The sequence below is a fragment of the Desmodus rotundus genome, chromosome 1, assembly GCF_022682495.2.
Source record: "Desmodus rotundus isolate HL8 chromosome 1, HLdesRot8A.1, whole genome shotgun sequence".
Taxonomy (NCBI): Eukaryota; Metazoa; Chordata; class Mammalia; order Chiroptera; family Phyllostomidae; genus Desmodus; species Desmodus rotundus.
This window is the reverse complement of record NC_071387.1, coordinates 113,225,550-113,242,653: the sequence shown is the minus strand read 5'-3', so window position 1 is coordinate 113,242,653 and position 17,104 is coordinate 113,225,550. Positions and strand designations below refer to the sequence as shown.

The window sequence follows — 17,104 nt, the reverse complement described above, 5'->3', positions numbered from 1 at the left end:
GCTCAGCCAGGGGCACCCGGAAGTGAGAAATGCTGCCTCACACGCCTTCTCGTCTTCTTCTCTCTCAGTAACATTGAAAAAATTAAATTAAAGTATAGAGAATAAAACAACAAATATTAGCAAATACTAATCTTTTTCATATTAATTCAAGGTTTGTGTTTATTTTACCAAGGAAATAAAGCATTGTCGGTAAAGCGGAAGCTCTTTATGTCTCTCTCCCAGCCAGTTTCCCACCAACTTCACCCTTCTTCGCTGTCAGAAACCAGCCCTGCCGTGAATTTGGTGTGCGACTGTCCAGGTCCTATTGTTTACGCTTTGACCATTGATAGGGGTTGAATTGTGGCCCCAGGCAAAGATACACTAAAGTCCTAACTCCTGGCATCTCACGATGTGACCTTATTTAGAAATAAAGTCTTTACAGAGGTAATGAAGTTAAATGAGGTTATTAGGGTAAGCCCAAATCCAAAACGACTGATGTCCTCATCAAAAAGGGACATTTGGACACAGATGTGCACAGCGAAGAGACATTGGGAGACACCATGTGAAGATTGGAGCCATCCTGCCACAAGATAAGGAAAGTCTGGGGCTTCTAGAACTTGGAAGAGGCAAGTAAGGATCCTTCCCCTACAAGTGTCAGAGGGGCTGTTACCCTGTCAACACCTCTTGTTCAGAGTCTCAGCCTCCAGAACTGTGAGACAATGAATTTTGGTTCATGAAGCCACCCAGTCTGTGGCACCTTGGTACAGCAGCCCTAGGAAATTAGGAAGCCACATATATATAAAGTGACAATGCCCATAAAAGTTGTGTCTGTAGCTGTCTGTCTCATTCCCTACATTATTTTCTGCAACTTGCCTTTTTCAACATAAAATTGCCTTTGAGATCTGTCCATGTTAACAGTTCTGGTAACTACAGCTAGAAGTTCCAGTTACTCCAGTCTAGACTTTTGTTCATCTTAATGACTGTATACTGTTCCATTATATGAACAAACTTCATTGTATTCATTCCTTCTCCTACTGATGGGCATTTAGGCTGTTTCCCATTTTCCACTACTAAAATGATCAGTGTGCATCCTAGCCGCGTCTCCTGTGCTCATGAAAAATCTCTACGAGGAAGAGACCTGGAAGTGGATTGGTCAGGTTGTTTGGTTTCATTGTTTTCAGTGGCAGCATTTTCAGCTCCTACTGGAGGTGGGTCTCAAGTAGTTGTACTAATTCCTAACAGCGATAGATAAGTAGCGTATTCATTTTCACATTGTCACCCCAGAAGGACAACCAGGAATATTCACAAAATTGATCTTTTTCCTTTTCTCTGAATTATACCCAGTCAGTATCAAGTGCAACTTGCAAAAAAGGCAAGTTCAAGACATTAGTATAGAAAACAAGACTGGCAGGATTTGTCTCAGTTAAACTAGGTTTTCTCCTCAGCACTATTGACATTTGGGGCCGGGTAATTGTTTGCTGCGGGGGCTGCCCTGTGCCTCGTAGGATGTTCAGCAGCAGCCTGGCCTCTGCCTATGAGTGCCAATAGCATCTTCCTAAGGTTGTGACAACCAGGTAAGTCCAGACATTGCCAAATGTCTTCAGGTGGCAAAATCACCACTCCTTCCACTCCACCCTTACCCTTGCATTTGAGAATGACCAAGTTAAACTAAGATTAACACTGGAGATCTAAAAGGGCTTTTCCAACTCTCCAAATCAATAATGTAAAGAAAAATTTATAGGAAAAAAGCAAAGGAAGCAGAGGGGAGATTTTCTCGTTAAAGAGAAAAAGGTGGATATTTTGGATGAAAGTGAAATCTAAGTTAGGAGGTGAAATAGACAAAGTAAGAAAATGTGTATTTCGGAGGCATAGATTTTATTGATTACTCTGAGCCAGGCATAGAACAGAACAACATACAAACATACTCTCCCAGAATCTTCACTCGACTCAGTGTGAGGGACTCTTCATGTTCCCATAATATGAATGAGGAAATGGAGGCTTAGAGGGACTTGGAAACTTCTCCGAGTTCTCAAAGATAGCAAGCAGGGGAAAGGATTTTAATGTAAGTTTCTTAACTACAATTAACCATCTCCCACATAAGTAAAAAGTGACTTCCTCACTTTTTAATTTACTTATTTAATTACATCACCCTGGCTGGTGTGTCTCAGTGGATTGAGTGCTGCTGACCTGTGAACCAAAAGGTCACTGGTTTGATTCCCAGTCAGGGCACATGCCTGGGTTGCAGGCCAGGTCCCCAGTTGGCGGGGAGGGGTGCGTGAGAGGCAACCACACATTGATGTTTCTCTCCCTCTCTTTCTCCCTCCCTTCCTGTCTCTGAAAATAAATAAATAAAATATTTTAAAAAATTACTTCTTTTGAACAATCAATGAAGACTGCTCAAGGAAAAGGGAAAATAAGGGCAGAGTTTTTGCCCCTATTAAAGATAGAAAATAGAAACAACACAATTTTGATCTAGGAGAAAAAAGGCTTCTTTGCAGAGAGAAAAACAAACAAAGTTGAATAAAGAGAGGCAAAAATTGGCATAAAGACAGACACAAAGACCAATGGAATAGAAAGAGATCCCAGAAATAAACCCTCTTCTCTAGGGCCTAACGACTTTCTGCAAGGGTGCCCAAACCATTCAATGGGGAAAGAATAGCCTTTTCAACAAGTGGTGTTGGGAAAACTGCATATCCACGTGCAGAAGAATGGAGTTGGTCTCTTGCCTTGTACCATATATAAAATTTAATTCAAAATGGATCAAAGACCTAAAAAAGTAAGACCTAAAACTATAAATCTCTTACAAGAGAACAGGAAAAAAGATTCATGACATTGGATTTGGCAATGATTTCTTGGATGTGTAAAAAAGCACAGGCAGCACAAGTTTTTACTGGGCTACATCAAAATTGGACTATATCAAAATTTAAGCCCTGACCAGCGTGGCTCAGTGGGTTGAGCACATCCCACAAGGCAAGGGGGTTGCTGGTTTGATTCCCCGTCAGAGCACGTGCCTGGGTTGCAGGCCAGGTCCCTGGTTGGGGGCATATGAGAGGCAACCGGTCAATGTTTCTCTCATACTCCAATGCTTCTCCCTCTCTTTTTCTCCTTCCTTACCCCCCTCTGTGAAAATAGATAAATAAAATCTTTTAAAATTTTTTGAAACTTCTGTGCGTCAAAAGACACAATTAAAAGAGTGCAAAGGCAACACATGGAATGGGAGAAAATAATTGCAAATCATATAGCTGATCACAGGTTAATTCCAGAGTACATAAAGAATGCCTATAACCCAACCACAAAAAACACACAAATAACCAGATTTTAAAATGGGCAAAGGACTTAAATACACATTTCTCCAAAGAAGATAATCAAATGGCCAATAAGTATAGAAATGATGCTCAACTTCGTTAATTATTAAGAAATTCAAGTCAAAGCCACCATGAGGCATCACTGCATATCCATTAGAACGGCCTCTATTAAAAAAAGAAAATACCAAGTGTCGGTAAAGACGTGGACAAACTTCAACCCTTGTGCACTCCTGGTGGGAATGTAAAATAGTGCCGCTGCTGTGGAAACCAGTGTGGCGGTTCTTCAAACACTTAAAAATAGAATTACCACATTATCCAGCAACCCCACTTCTGGGTATATAGCCAAAAGAATCAAAAGCAGGGCCTCAAAGAGATATATGTACACCCATATCCATAGCAGCTTTATTCACAAAAACGAGACGTGGAGGAAACCCACGTGTCCATCCACGGATGAACGGATAAACAAAATTGGCATAACCACACAATGGGATATTATTCAACCTTAAAAAAAGAATGGAATTCTGACGTAGGATACAATACGGGTAAACCTTAAGGACAACTTACTAAGTGAAATAAGTCAGTCAATTGAAGACAAATACCACATGACCCCAGTTGTATGAGTTATCTAGAGTAGTCGGACTCATAGAAATAAAAAACATGGAGTTGTTAGGTGTTTAATGGGTATTGAGTTTCAGTTTTGCAAGATGAAAAAGTTCTAGAGATTGATTACATAACAATGTGAATGTACTTAACAGTACTGAACTACGGACTTGAAAATGGCTAAGACAATGAATTTAATGTCATGTGTTACCACAACTTTTTTTTTTAAAAAAAAGGATAGTAAAGACAAAAAAATGAGACAAAATTTTTTTCCAAGTCAGGGTCATTTAAAAATAAAGACCAAATTTTAAAAAGAGTATAACTCTAAAGCACTGTGGGGTAATTGGGGAGAGAAATGGCTGGAATAAGCTGACTGTGTAAATGCTTCTTTGCCCAATCCCCAAATAAAGCTGTGGAGGCTTTAAAATAAATCAAAATTAGCTGTAATCAAAATGTATTCAGTTTTTGAACTGTATAATTTACTTAAAGCCTCAAAACAAGCACAATAAAACCACCAGTGAGATGTTAAACATAACATCCATCACAGCAGTAAAAGGAAATTTAAAAGCCAACAGCCCTGAACACATTTCCAACCCCACCTGCACTTGACACAGAGAGCTGACAGCCCTAGAGAACATAATGGAATGAGTGTGACTGTGTTCCAGCCTATGGACACCAAAATTTGAATGCCATAGCTTTCATGTATCATGAGTTATTATTCCTTTGTCAACAATTGAAAAATAGAAAAATCATTCTTAGTTCACCAGCCATATGTGAGGTGCATGGCATAGTTTGTCGGCCCCGCACTAAACACACTGGGCTGTTTTCCTGGGCCGTGGCCTTTGCACATGCTGTTCCCTCTGCCTAGGATGCTTTTCTCTTCACTCTTGGTGTGACTAACTCTTCTCTCACAAAGAAGCATCATTTTCCCCTTCACATCCAAATAGTTCTCCTTGAAAGTCCCTCTTGTAGCACCCTGCCCCTTAGGATGTTCCCATAGGACGTATGCCTTGTAATTATACACTAAATTTGTGCTAGTATCGTTCAATATTTGTCCTCCACTAGACTGACAGCTCTGTAAGGACAGGGGTTATTCTATGTTGCTCACTTCGTCCCCAACATCTAACACCATGCCTGCCGTGCAGAAGGCACTCAATTAATATTGTTGAATGAATGAATGAATGTTGTCCCACAAAGTTCTCATTCATCTCACCCACCACCTGGAGTCCACCTTGGTGGTGGCCATTCTCAGCCAGTGAGGAGGGAACTAAACCTACACTGGCATCAGCTGGACTTCCAGGGGCAGGGTTGGGCGGGGTTGGCGGGGAGGGGAGGGCTTGTACTTCTCACGCATGGGTCCCTATTTGGCCAAACACATCCCATTTATATATTGAGGGTTTCAGATAAGTTCAAGGATTCTTGAAAGGATCATTTTTCTGGTGAAAAATAACAAGGAATTTCCCAGCAATACTTTTTTCCTTTTCAATTCCCATTTAATATTTTGAATTAATAACCAGGCAAAGTCTCCACCGGTGCTAATAAATCTTTAACACCTCTCTGAATATGCCAAAGATAGAGCAAAGCTCCAAGCTCAGAACCTTCACGAGGCCACAACTTATACTAGAATTTTACTATTTCATTTTTAAATTAACATACAATAAAATATTTTGGTGCATAGTTCTATGAGTTTAAACACATGCATAACTACCACCACAATTAGAGTACAGAGCAGTTCTCTTACCCCAAACTGCCTCATGCCACCCCTCTATAATCAACCCCTCCCCTCACCCTTTGCCCATCATTGATCCTACAGTTTTGCTTTTTCCAAAACGTCATATAAATGGAATTGCACAGAATGTAGCTTCTTTCACGCAACATAATCTAGCTAGAATTTGATAACATGGTTTGATTTTTCCCTATATGTATGTATGCATATAAATATATAGTCACCTATGTTTATAAGCTAGTGGTACGAGTTTCCCACTTACAATAATGACATCAGTTTCCTTTTAAAATAAGCCTACTAGGTAAAAATTTAAAAAACAGGTAAATGTAAGAAAGGTGGCAAAAAGGCCCCGGCCGGGCAGCTCTGTGGGTTACAGTGTTGTTTCCAAACGCCAGGTCTGTGAGTTAGACCCCAGCCAGGGCGGAGTCAATCGAGGAAGCATAAATAAGTGGAACAACAAACCGATGTCTCTCTTTCTAAATAAATAAAAAAATCAATCAGAAAAAATTGTTAAGTGGCAAACATTAGGGAGTTGGGATACACGTCACTACATTTTGGAAACAGTAGACATTATACAATAATATCATTGCATACTCACACCCTTCCTCCAACACACACAGAGAAAATACAAGTCCGTGCTTCTAAAAATTCCTGAAAAGGAAGGAAAAAGATTCTTTTCCTTTTCAGCCAAAAGAAATGGTTCATCCAGGCATCTCATTTCAACAAAGCTTTCATAATCACAGTTCTGGAAGCTTCGGTTCCTTTTTCCTGATCTTGGAAGGCCACTACAGGTCCTAAGAGGTTGCCCAGGCACCAGGCCACCCAACACTCAAACCATCTACATCTGAGCAGAGATGCAGATTTTGTTTCTTTACAAACCAAAAGTAATCGTTAAGCTAACCTGACGAGTGTAAATACTTCATTGTTCTTTCCGGGCTCGTCAGGTTAGCTTAACAATTACTTTGGCTGTCATCACTGATGTCACTACAAACTAATGCCTTAAATTCTTTACCTGCCCTGCGTACTATTTAGAACAAGGAAACAAAGGCAATGTAAATAGTTTCTTGAAAGCATATGAGGGCATAACCTCTAATCAGCCATTTAACAAACCCTCCCACAGCTCAACGTTTGTCAGTGCATGCCCCACTGGGCTTTCCAGCCTGTTTCCGCCTCTGACCCAGGCACGTTCATAGCCATGGGTTTGGGCCCTTCAGAAAATCAGGTCTGTGTGGGCAAAACCCAAAATTAAAGTTATGGTAGGAGCAGAAAAGTCTAAGATAAAGTGGGTATGTCTTCTTGTTCTTTACTTACGTTTTCCCTTCACCAAGGAATTTACTTAATTTTCAATACATTTACTTAATTCACAAGGAAAGTCAATTATATTTTATGAGTACATAGGAGATTTTAGCTTGTTAGGCACATGAGGAAGTGTCAGAAGCTGAACTATAAACATGAACTTCATCTCATGAAAGGCACCACCTAGACAAGGCAAAAATACATTCAGAGAATGAGTTCCGTTATATTCTGAAAATAAGAATTGGGAAACTTGGGGACAATAGAGTTGGCAAATATCACCAATTAAATCCCACTAGGAAAATTCAAGAAGCTAGAATAAGATAATTCTTTTATATACATGGATGTTTTGAAGCCTCTCAAATCTCATTACACTGGCTGAGATGCCTCTTTTTTTACTGTAATCCCTCCTCAGTGCGAATTTTCTGGACCAAACTCTTCCCAGGGGTCTCACCTTTACCATAACCCTAACTGCCACCACCCTGTGCAAATGACACCTTATGACAAGACTTTCTTTCTTGTGCATAAGACTGCCATCGAAGAAGGTGAAAGCCACAGGCCTTAGATATAAAGACGATTGATGCACCTGAATTGCAGGACAGTGCTTGCATTCTGGTGTCTGTTTGGATTGCAGGGTGTGTGGTTAGCTAATATTCTATTTCAGAAGGAGATTGGTGGAAGCCATGTGTCTAGGGCAGTGATTCTCAATCAGTGCAGTTTTGCCTTTGATAGCAGATTTCAAGTGTCTGGAGGCATATTTGGTTGTCACAACTTGAAGCAAGGGGTGTGATATTGGCATCTATTAGGTAGAGGCCAGGGATGCTGCTAAATATCCTACAATGCCCAGGATAGCCCCTCACAAAAAGAGAATTATCTGGCCCCAAATGTCATTCGTGGCAAGGTTGAGAAACCCTAACCTGCAGGAGAGACCATCTAGGGCAATGCTTTACCAATAGAAGTCTCTGATGATGGAATCATTCTATATGGGGCTGTCCAACACGGAAGCCACTAGGCACACATATCTCCTGAGTACTTAAAGGGTGGCTAGTGCAACTCAGGAACAATTATTTTATCCTCACCCGAAGATACATGTACTGATTTTAGAGAGAGAGGAAGGTGGGGAGGAGAGAGATGCATTGATGTAAGAGAGAACCATCACTCAGTTGCCTTTCCTATGTGCCCCAACTGCGGATTGAACCCGCAACCTAAGTACGTGTCCTCACTGGGGATTGAACCTGAGATCTTTCCAAGCACAGGACAATGGTCCGACCAACAGACCCACACTGGCCAGGGCCCTGAATTTTTAAATGCATTTGATTTTAATTAATCTTATTTTAAATAGCCATAAGTGGCTTATGGGGCTGTCATATTTTACAGGGCAAGTCTAGGGAAGAATAGAGCCCAAAGGAACTACAACATTTAAACTGTGCTGATTGGCGTGCATCAGGGAGCTTCCGCTGGGGTGCCGTGACACTCACTTGGAAGTTTGCTGGAGATTAGGAGGAAAGTGCTGTGGATCATCAGGTGACCAACCCATCCCAGTTTGGCCAGACCCTTCTCAGGTGTAGCACTGGAGGTTCCGTGTCCTTGGAACCTGGAAGAACCACCTAGCTCAGGGCCTATTCCTAGGAGTTTTGATTCAGTGACTGAATTCAGGGTGGGGCCTGGGAACTTGCCTTTTGTTGGGTTTGCCGGCAATTCTGTACACCAAGGTATGAAAATCACTGCAGGTTATGGAAGCTGCGAGGAGCAGGTAGAGAGGTGGGAGGGGGAGAATTCGAGATTGCCTGTTCCTGGTAGCTAGCTCTGTGCCTTCTTGCCTGACTGCAATGCCCCAGCCCATCCCAGGGAAAGGAGGACCCGTCTCTGCGGCAGTTGGAGACACTATGAGGTGCACATCACGGTCTTGTACCCACTGAGTCCTCTTAGAAGGAGTGGGCTCCTCTGCTACTCAAGGAAGGACTGCTTCCTGGAGACCTGCAGGTTATGGAAACCCTCTGTGCCCTTTCCCACTGTCCGTGTGCTCAGAATCCTGTCAGGAGCAGTGAAAAATGATAAACATTAACACCCTCTGTGGCTAGGGATCCCCATCTTTCTCCATCAGAAAGGCAGGAGGGGGCAGTAATGCCAGACCGAGCCTACCCTGTGGCTCTGGGTCTGTGTTCGGCCTCCCTCTGTTAGGAGAAGAAGGGCCTCCTCCTGGATTCACCCCTGGGACTTAGAAGCTTAATTCCTTTTTTTTTTTTTTACATTAAAGGTTTATTTTATTTGGTCCTTTTAAACATTTTTTTTCAATTACAGTTACATTCAGTATTATTCTGTATTAATTTCATATGTATAGCATAATGTTAGAGAATCATGTACTTTACAGAGTGGTCTACTGATACATAGTTATTATAATATTATTGACTATATTCTCTATACTGTAATTTATCTCTGTGACTATTCTATAACTACTAATTTGCACTTCTTAATCCCTTCACCTTTTCCACCCAGCCCCACGACCTCTCTCCCCTCTGTCAACCATCAGTCTGTAGAAGCTTAATTCTCAATCCAATTAATTCTGATCCTCATAATATAATAGTCCTTATACTGCCTATTTAAACAAACACTATGTAACACAACCCAAGTGTTATTATTCCTGATTTGCAGACCAAAAAACAGAAGCAGAAACCAATGATAACAAGGCAATTAACATGTATGTGCCAGGCAGACACTGTTATGAGAACTTGACGGGTGTTACCATCAAATCCTTACCACAGGTGCTATTATTACCCTTGCTTTACTGAGAAGGATACTGAGGCACAGAGAGACTAAGTAACTTGGCCAGGAAACACAGCCAGTAAAAACTGGAGCTTGGCTATAAAACCAGGTTAACCGATTCCAAAACTGGCGTTATTGTGCTTTATAGTTCCCAAAGACTTGATTAAGTAACTTGCCAGAAGTTGAATGGCTTGTCCATGCCCAGGGCTAGAACCTAGGTCTACAGAACTCCTGCATGAACTTCCTACAGAAGTCCTGCATGCTTTCAGTGAGCCACATGACAAATTTGATTTGTCCTTGATTTGATTTGTCACACGACAAATTTCTTGAAGTGGTTCAGGAGGAAGAAACAAAATGCTAAATATCATATTTGTTCAGAACATAACAAAAGAAAGTGCGATCTGATTCAAGATGGAGACTGAGGCCAATGGGCAGAACTTTCCTCCCTCCTAAAGTCTCAATGAAGTTACAGAAAAGGTGTATAAACAGGAATAAATCCATAATAATGTAAAGAACAAGGCAAGGGGGAGACAACCATTGGATAGAGGTGATAGTGAATCTCCAGAATACAGAAAGTGAATGGATGCATGGATGGGTAAGCCAGGGTGGAGGAAACTGTAGGTCAGAACAGCACCAGGGGAAGACAGAGGTGGAACATTCCACCCAGCTAGTGCTAGGGAGGTGCCAAGCTCTGGGCAGACAGGTAAGGATCACCTGCGCGGGCTGAGAGTCAGTAATTGGCGTATTTAAACTTGATAGCGAACAAGCAGGCTGCTTCCGTTCTGGAACCAACAGGGTGCCCTTTGATTTTAGAATGGACACCATGTAGTAAAGAACTTAACCTTATCTAAAGAGGAGTCTGGGCTTTGCCCTCAGCTACTGGGAGGTCATCTCCAAGCCCGCAAAGTTCTGAGGAAAAATGAACAAGACCCTGTGCCCAGCCAAACTACAAAAGCAAGTATGAGGACTGAAACAGAGACATGTACAGAGAGGCCAAGGGTAAGACAGCTTATCGTTCATACACTTGTTCATTTAACAGTTGCTTGAGGATAAGCTGAAGCAAGACAAGGAGGCAGTGGAAATAAATCACAACAGTCCTGAAAAGGAGTTGGTGCAGATTATACCATCTGACAAAGAGGATGAACGAGAGCCTGCATGACCTCAAGATGCGGTCACGGTTGTGTGTGTTTTCTCTGTCAGCAAGAAAAGATTAAAGAAGCGCAGAAACTCTAAGCTATCTCCCAAAAGCGGGATAAGAAAGTCATGATCTGACTATGAAATAACTAAACTCTGACCTGACTGAGGAATTAAGGAAGCTCGTGAAAAGAAAACCCAATTCACCGGGATTTTAGAATCAGTTTCCTGCAGGGACTCAGGTTTAGTAACAATTACATCCCTTTTTTTGTTTCATAAATATTTTTGAGTACCATATGTCAGTCATTTTTTTAGGCTTTTAGTAATAGAGCAGTGGTCATCGCAGCCCTGGAGAGTACCAGAGTAGTGAATTTTTTTCTAGAAAGTAGTGTACTTTGGGGAACCCATGCATTTTCTTAATTTCATACGCAAGGATGTTATTGGTTTATGTAAAAGACTAGTCTTACATGTCCTTTTCTGTGATCCACCTTCCCTAATATGCACATAACTATAACCTTGTAGCCATGCATATTAATTTTCAATTTTATAATCCACTCAAAGACAATGCAAGAAACACATCATTGTAGTTAATAAGACAGAATATACTTATTTATAAACCACAATAAGTAAACATATAGCTTAGCTTCTAGGAGTAGATAAATAGATGGGAGAAGAATTACCAAATAAAAATGTCCAGGTAATTTCTTCAACCTAAATGGTGAGTCAGAAAATACTGTCCCAAGTTCGTGGAACTAAGTATATCATCCCTGGCAGTGGTTCTCAACTGGGGGTAATTTTGCCCCCAGGGGACGTTTGGCAAAGTCAGGCAATTTGTTGGTTGTCCCAACTGGGGTGTGTGTATGTGTGTGCTTCTGGCATCTAGTGGGGTGGAGGCCAGGGATGCTGCTTAACATCTTACCGTGCCCAGGGCAGCCCCCACAGCAAAGAATTACCCCACCTAATAATACAGTAATAGTGCAAAGGTTGAGAAACCCTGATTTATAGCTACAAAAGGAACACACCTTAAAAATATAAATAATAAAACAGGGAAAGAAGGAATGGCACTGGAGAACAGAAGAGAAATGAGAAGGAATAAAGTGTAAGTGAGAGAAATTCCCAAGCTCTCATACAGCAGAATCAACACACACTGTGGACGTATGACAAAGCGAGAAATCCTTTAGATTTCTGGTGATGACCAGTGAAAGAACTAAAACCAGAGAGGGTTAAAGGTGTTTCCTTCGGCGGTGTGAGATTTGGGGTAAGGGACAGCAGAAGGCAGCACTTAAGTTTATTGTCTACCCTTTTGTGTAATTTGAAATATTTTTGATGTGTACATATCTCTTATGAATTTTTGAAAATAAAATATAGTATGTCAACAAATCCAAATTTAAAAATACAAAAATTAAGCAGGGACTTAAAAGTGCAAAGAACTGACTGGGGGAGGTTTGGGGCTACCCAGTCACTGATGACCTCCTGAGTGCAGGGGTTTTGAAGCAGCACCTTGGTGTTTAGGTTGGAATACAGGGTCACAAATGCCCCTTCCTCTCAGGAGAATACATTCGCTCTTTTTCAGCTCATTTGTTCACATTCTTATCTTGATGTTGGTCATCTTTGTGCTCATGATGGGTAAGTATGATGTTAAACTTGGGAAATTTCTAGATTCAGTGCCATTTGCATCAGGGCCAAGAGTAGAGTAAAGAGGCGAGTTGCTGACCTGGGACACAAATTTGAGAGGTACCAAAAGTCCCAGTAACCAAGATCAATAATACTTTAAAGCAATATTTTAAAAGCAGAAAATAATGCAAAATTCCATGATGAACCAAATTACCAACATTTTCAGTAAAACCCTGATCAAGATTACTGATTTGTCCTTTTGCTCTAATTCGGCTTAGCTCCAATCACGGCAGACAGGACCCTGAAATCCAGGTGTTCTGTGAGTCCCAGGCTGCCAGGTACTGTATTTCTTTACCTATGATTAGAAGTGTCCTTCCTAGAAATGACCCTACCTAGTAATTTGCATTCTCTCAGCTGGTGTTTAACTCTGTAACATTGACCCTTAGGGGCTGTAAATTAACCCAAGCTGTAAAATAGTCTTATCTCCCATGACTCCATTCCAGGAAATTATGGCAAACATCAAGTGATTCGCTGATGTTTAAACCTTAAACCCGATGATTCTGTGTTCTAGCAGACCATTTACCCATAACCTACTTAAGTGCAGGCACTGTGCTATACCTTCCTCATTCATTAGCCATTGAACTTTTTATTGGAGCAACCTTATGGGGAAGATTTATTATACCCAAGTCATGATGATTACAGTGAGGTCCAGAGAGGTTAAGTAATTTGTCCAAAGTCACACAGCTAAACATAGGCAGAATAGGATTCAAACCCCTACCTCTCTGGACTTTGATCATCATCATCAACATTGGTTGTTATCAGAGAAAGATGATAAATACAAGAAGGAAGAGAAGGAGTTAAAGGAAAAACTTATTGAGCACTCCCAGTACACCATATTTTCTTTTTCACTTTTAAAGTATATTTTATTGATTATGCTATTATAGTTTTCCCATGTTTTCCTCCCTTTATTCGCCTCTGCCCTGCATCCTCCCTCCAACCAGCATTCCCCCCACCCTTAGTTCGTGTCCATGGGTCATACATATAAGTTCTTTGACTTCTACATTTCCTATATTATTCTTAACCTCCCCCTGTCTATTTCCTACCTACCAATTATGCTTCTTATTCCCTGTACCTTTCCCTCTCCATTCTCCCCTTCCCCCTCCCACTGATAACCCTACATGTGATTGCCATTTCTGTGATTCTGTTCCTGTTTTAGTTGTTTGCTTAGTTTGTTTTTGTTTTTGTTTTAGGTTCGGTTGTTGAGAGTTGTGAGTTTGTTGTCATTTTACTGTCCATAGTTGTGATCTTCTTCTTTTTCTTAGATAATTCCTTTTACCATTTCATGTAATAAGGGCTTGGTGATCATGAACTCCTTTAACTTGACCTTATCTGGGAAGCACTTTATCTGCCCTTCCATTCTAAAAGACAGCTTTGCTGGATAGAGTAATCTCGGATGGAGGTCCTTGCCTTTCATGACTTTGAATACTTCTTTCCAGCCCCTTCTTTCCTGTAAAGTTTCTTATGTGAAATCAGCTATTAGTCTTATGGGAACTCCATTGTAGGTAACTGTCTCCTTTTCTCTTGCTGCTTTTAAGATTCTTTCCTTATCTTTAATCTTGGGTAATGTAATTATGATGTGCCTTGGTGTGTTCCTCTTTGGGTCCAACTTCTTTGGGACTTTCTGAGCTTCTTGGACTTCCTGGAAGTCTATTTCCTTTGTCAGATTGGGGAAGTTCTCCTTCACTATTTTTTCAAATAAGTTATCAATTTATCGTTCTTCCCCTTTTGCTTCTGGCACCCCTCTGATTCAGATGTTGGAATGTTTGAAGTTGTCTTGGAGGTTCCTAAGCCTCTCCTCATTTTTTTGAATTCTTATTTCTTCATTCTGTTCTGGTTGAATGTTTATTTCTTCCTTCTACTCCAAATCATTGATTTGAGTCCCAGTTTCCTTCCCTTCATTGTTGGTTCCCTGTATATTTTTCTTTATTTCACTTTGCATAGCCTTCACTTCTTCCTCCATTTTGTGACCATACTCAACCATTACTGTGAGCATTCAGTGTTTTAAACTTTGCATCTGATAGGTTGGCTATCTCTTCATTACTTACTTTTATTATTGGAGTTTTGATCTGTTCATTCATTTGGGCCATATTTCTTTGTCTCGGCATGCCTGTTATGTAGTAAGGGGCAGAGCCTTAGGTGTTCACCAGGGCAGAGCAACCCACATTGCTGCATTGTGGCACTGAATGTGGGGGAGGGGTCCGAGAGGGAACAATGCCTCCTGCTTGACTCTTTGCCAGCTTTCAGTCACTTCCCCCGCTACCCACAAGCAAATTGGGCCCTTCTGGTGCTGATTCCCAGGTGGGTTGGTTTGTGTACATTCTAGGACCCTGTGGGTCTCTCCAAGAAACTCCTGTGAGTCTGGGAGTTTCTCCCACCACCTCAACCCCCACAGGATTTTTACAGCCAGAGGTTTTGAGGCTTTCTTTTCCCCGTACTGGAACCCTGGGTTGCGTGGTCTGTCTCACTCCTGAGTTGTTCCTCCCGGTTTATCTGCACACAAATGTAGGACCACCAGCTGCCACCTCACCCATCTGGTCCTTTAGCTGCCACTTTGTGGTGCATTCTCTCCACCATGTCTCTGCCCCTCCTACCAGTCTGGATGAATGTTTCTTCTTTAATTCCTTGGTCGTTGGACTTCCATACAGTTCAATTTTCTGGCAGTTCTGCTTATTTTTTGTTTTTAAATTTGTTGTTGTCCTTCTTTTGGTTGTGCGAGGAGGCACAGTATATCTACCTAGGCCTCCGTCTTCACGAAAAGTGCACCATATTTTCTTATTAGCCCTAATATCCACCCATGGAGGTGAGTGCTCTTACTGTACTACCTATTCTACAGACAAGCAAACCGAGGCCAGAAAAGCACAGTAACTCACCCAGAGTCTCACAGCTAGGACCCAGGGAAGCCCAGATTTTGATTCAGGCAGACAGTCCTAGAGCTTTCTCTTTCAGCCAACATAGGCTCCCTTGCCTCCCACTTCCCCATAGTCATTCTTTCCTCCAACAAATATTTATTGTACATTTTTCTATCCTTGGCATCTGGCTAATGATAAGCTGCAAGATATCCCCCATTTCTGTTCTCCTCCCATGACACACTCCCGAGGGTTCCCCATTATTTCTGTGTCCCCCACCATCCCTTCAAAGCACCCTCTTTTACCTCTAGGAACATACAGGCACTTCCTCTCCACTACGTAGAGATACTGGGCCCTCTTTTTTACCGACCCATCTTTTTCTTTAAATAGGGTCTTAAAACACAGCCCTGTTTGATCTTAGTCATGCTGCTGGGCTCCCAGGGAGGGGATGTTTACCAGCTCGTGATCATTTTATGCCACCCTGGTTATCATGTCTCCCTTTGCTAGCCAAGGAATAATGGGGTCTTACCCATTAAACGCAGATCAATGCTTGACCCCCAACATCATGGTTGCTCCACTGCTTCTGTGTCCTGGGTTTGAGGAGAAGCCCTAACTCCGGGACCAAATGGTGTATTTCTTTCTTCCTGAACCTCAGCTCTTCCCTGTCAGTGTTCTTTTGGCATCAGTGCAGTAAAAAGAACAAAGTCCTTTCTAGAGGCTATTTTATTTTGTGGACGCCATAAGGAAGTAAGTCCCATTGGTTGTGTCCCCCTCCCTGCCCTCCAGAAAGTGAGGTGGAGTGGAAAGAGACAATCCACAAGACACCTTCATTCACCAACCACTTTGTCCTGTAGATTTAGCCCCTGGGGCAACAATCAGACTTTGCAATTTTATGTGCACAATTGTGATGGCATTCCTTCCTGGAATAAAAGGCAGGCAGCGTAGAACCAGCCCACATTTCAAGGCAGGCTGACCTGAATCATATCCTAATGGTTCAAGCACTTTACAACTGTACTGCTCTGAGAGGACCCTACCCTTCTGCAAAACGGAGACAATATACCTCCTCAGAGTGTAGGTAAGAAAAAAATGGATTGGCCTTTGAAAAAGGCTGGACCATTTTAATACTCAGTTATTAACAACCACCTAAAACTCAAGTTTGTAGAGAGAACTCCAGCCAATGGATAATCCACCATGCATGGTTATCTCTGGGAAGGAGACTGTTCGGATGGAAAGACAGAAACATTTTCCTCTAGTAAAGTGTTTCTCCCCTTCCATTTCCCTACTTATTTTTAAAAATATTATTTATTTTTAGGGAAAGAATAAAAGAGAGAAACATCGATGTGCAAGATAAGCATCGAATGGTTGCCTCTTTCATGCCACCTGGGGACTTGGCCTGCAACCCAGGCATGTGCCCTGACCAGGAATCAAACCAGTGACCTTTCAGTTTGCAAGGTGATGCCCAACCCCCTGAGCCACACCAGTCAGGTCTCCCCACTTATTTCTACATATTGTGATTTATGACACATATTAGGCCATACAAACTGTAATTATATGTTTCTTCCTCTGCCTGCAGGTGGACTGTAAATTGGCAAGTGAAGTAGTTTCTGGAGTGACAAACTGGGCAGCTGGGCACATATAAGAAGGGAGAGATTTTTCAATATTTGCTTAGCCATCTTCTGGATTTTATACTATGCAGAAGTGTAATATTCAAAATTAAATTAAATTTTTGAAAAAATGTGTGCTGTGAATTGCACACAGTTTGACCTCATTTTCGTTAAAGACAA

General features: G+C 41.6%; 1 protein-coding gene across 1 annotated transcript in view; it reads right to left on the bottom strand.

The window, feature by feature from the left end:
- TMC5 (transmembrane channel like 5) overlaps positions 1 to 16,020 on the bottom strand; it is a 58,426-nt gene extending 42,406 nt beyond the window's left edge. The window contains exons 1-2 of the mRNA XM_053929601.1: positions 15,850 to 16,020; positions 6,209 to 6,261 (exon numbers count right to left, since the gene is read on the bottom strand). The gene's annotated coding sequence lies outside the window, so the exon portion shown is untranslated. The remainder of the gene's footprint in view (positions 1 to 6,208; positions 6,262 to 15,849) is intronic.
- Between the last annotated feature and the right edge of the window lie 1,084 nt (positions 16,021 to 17,104).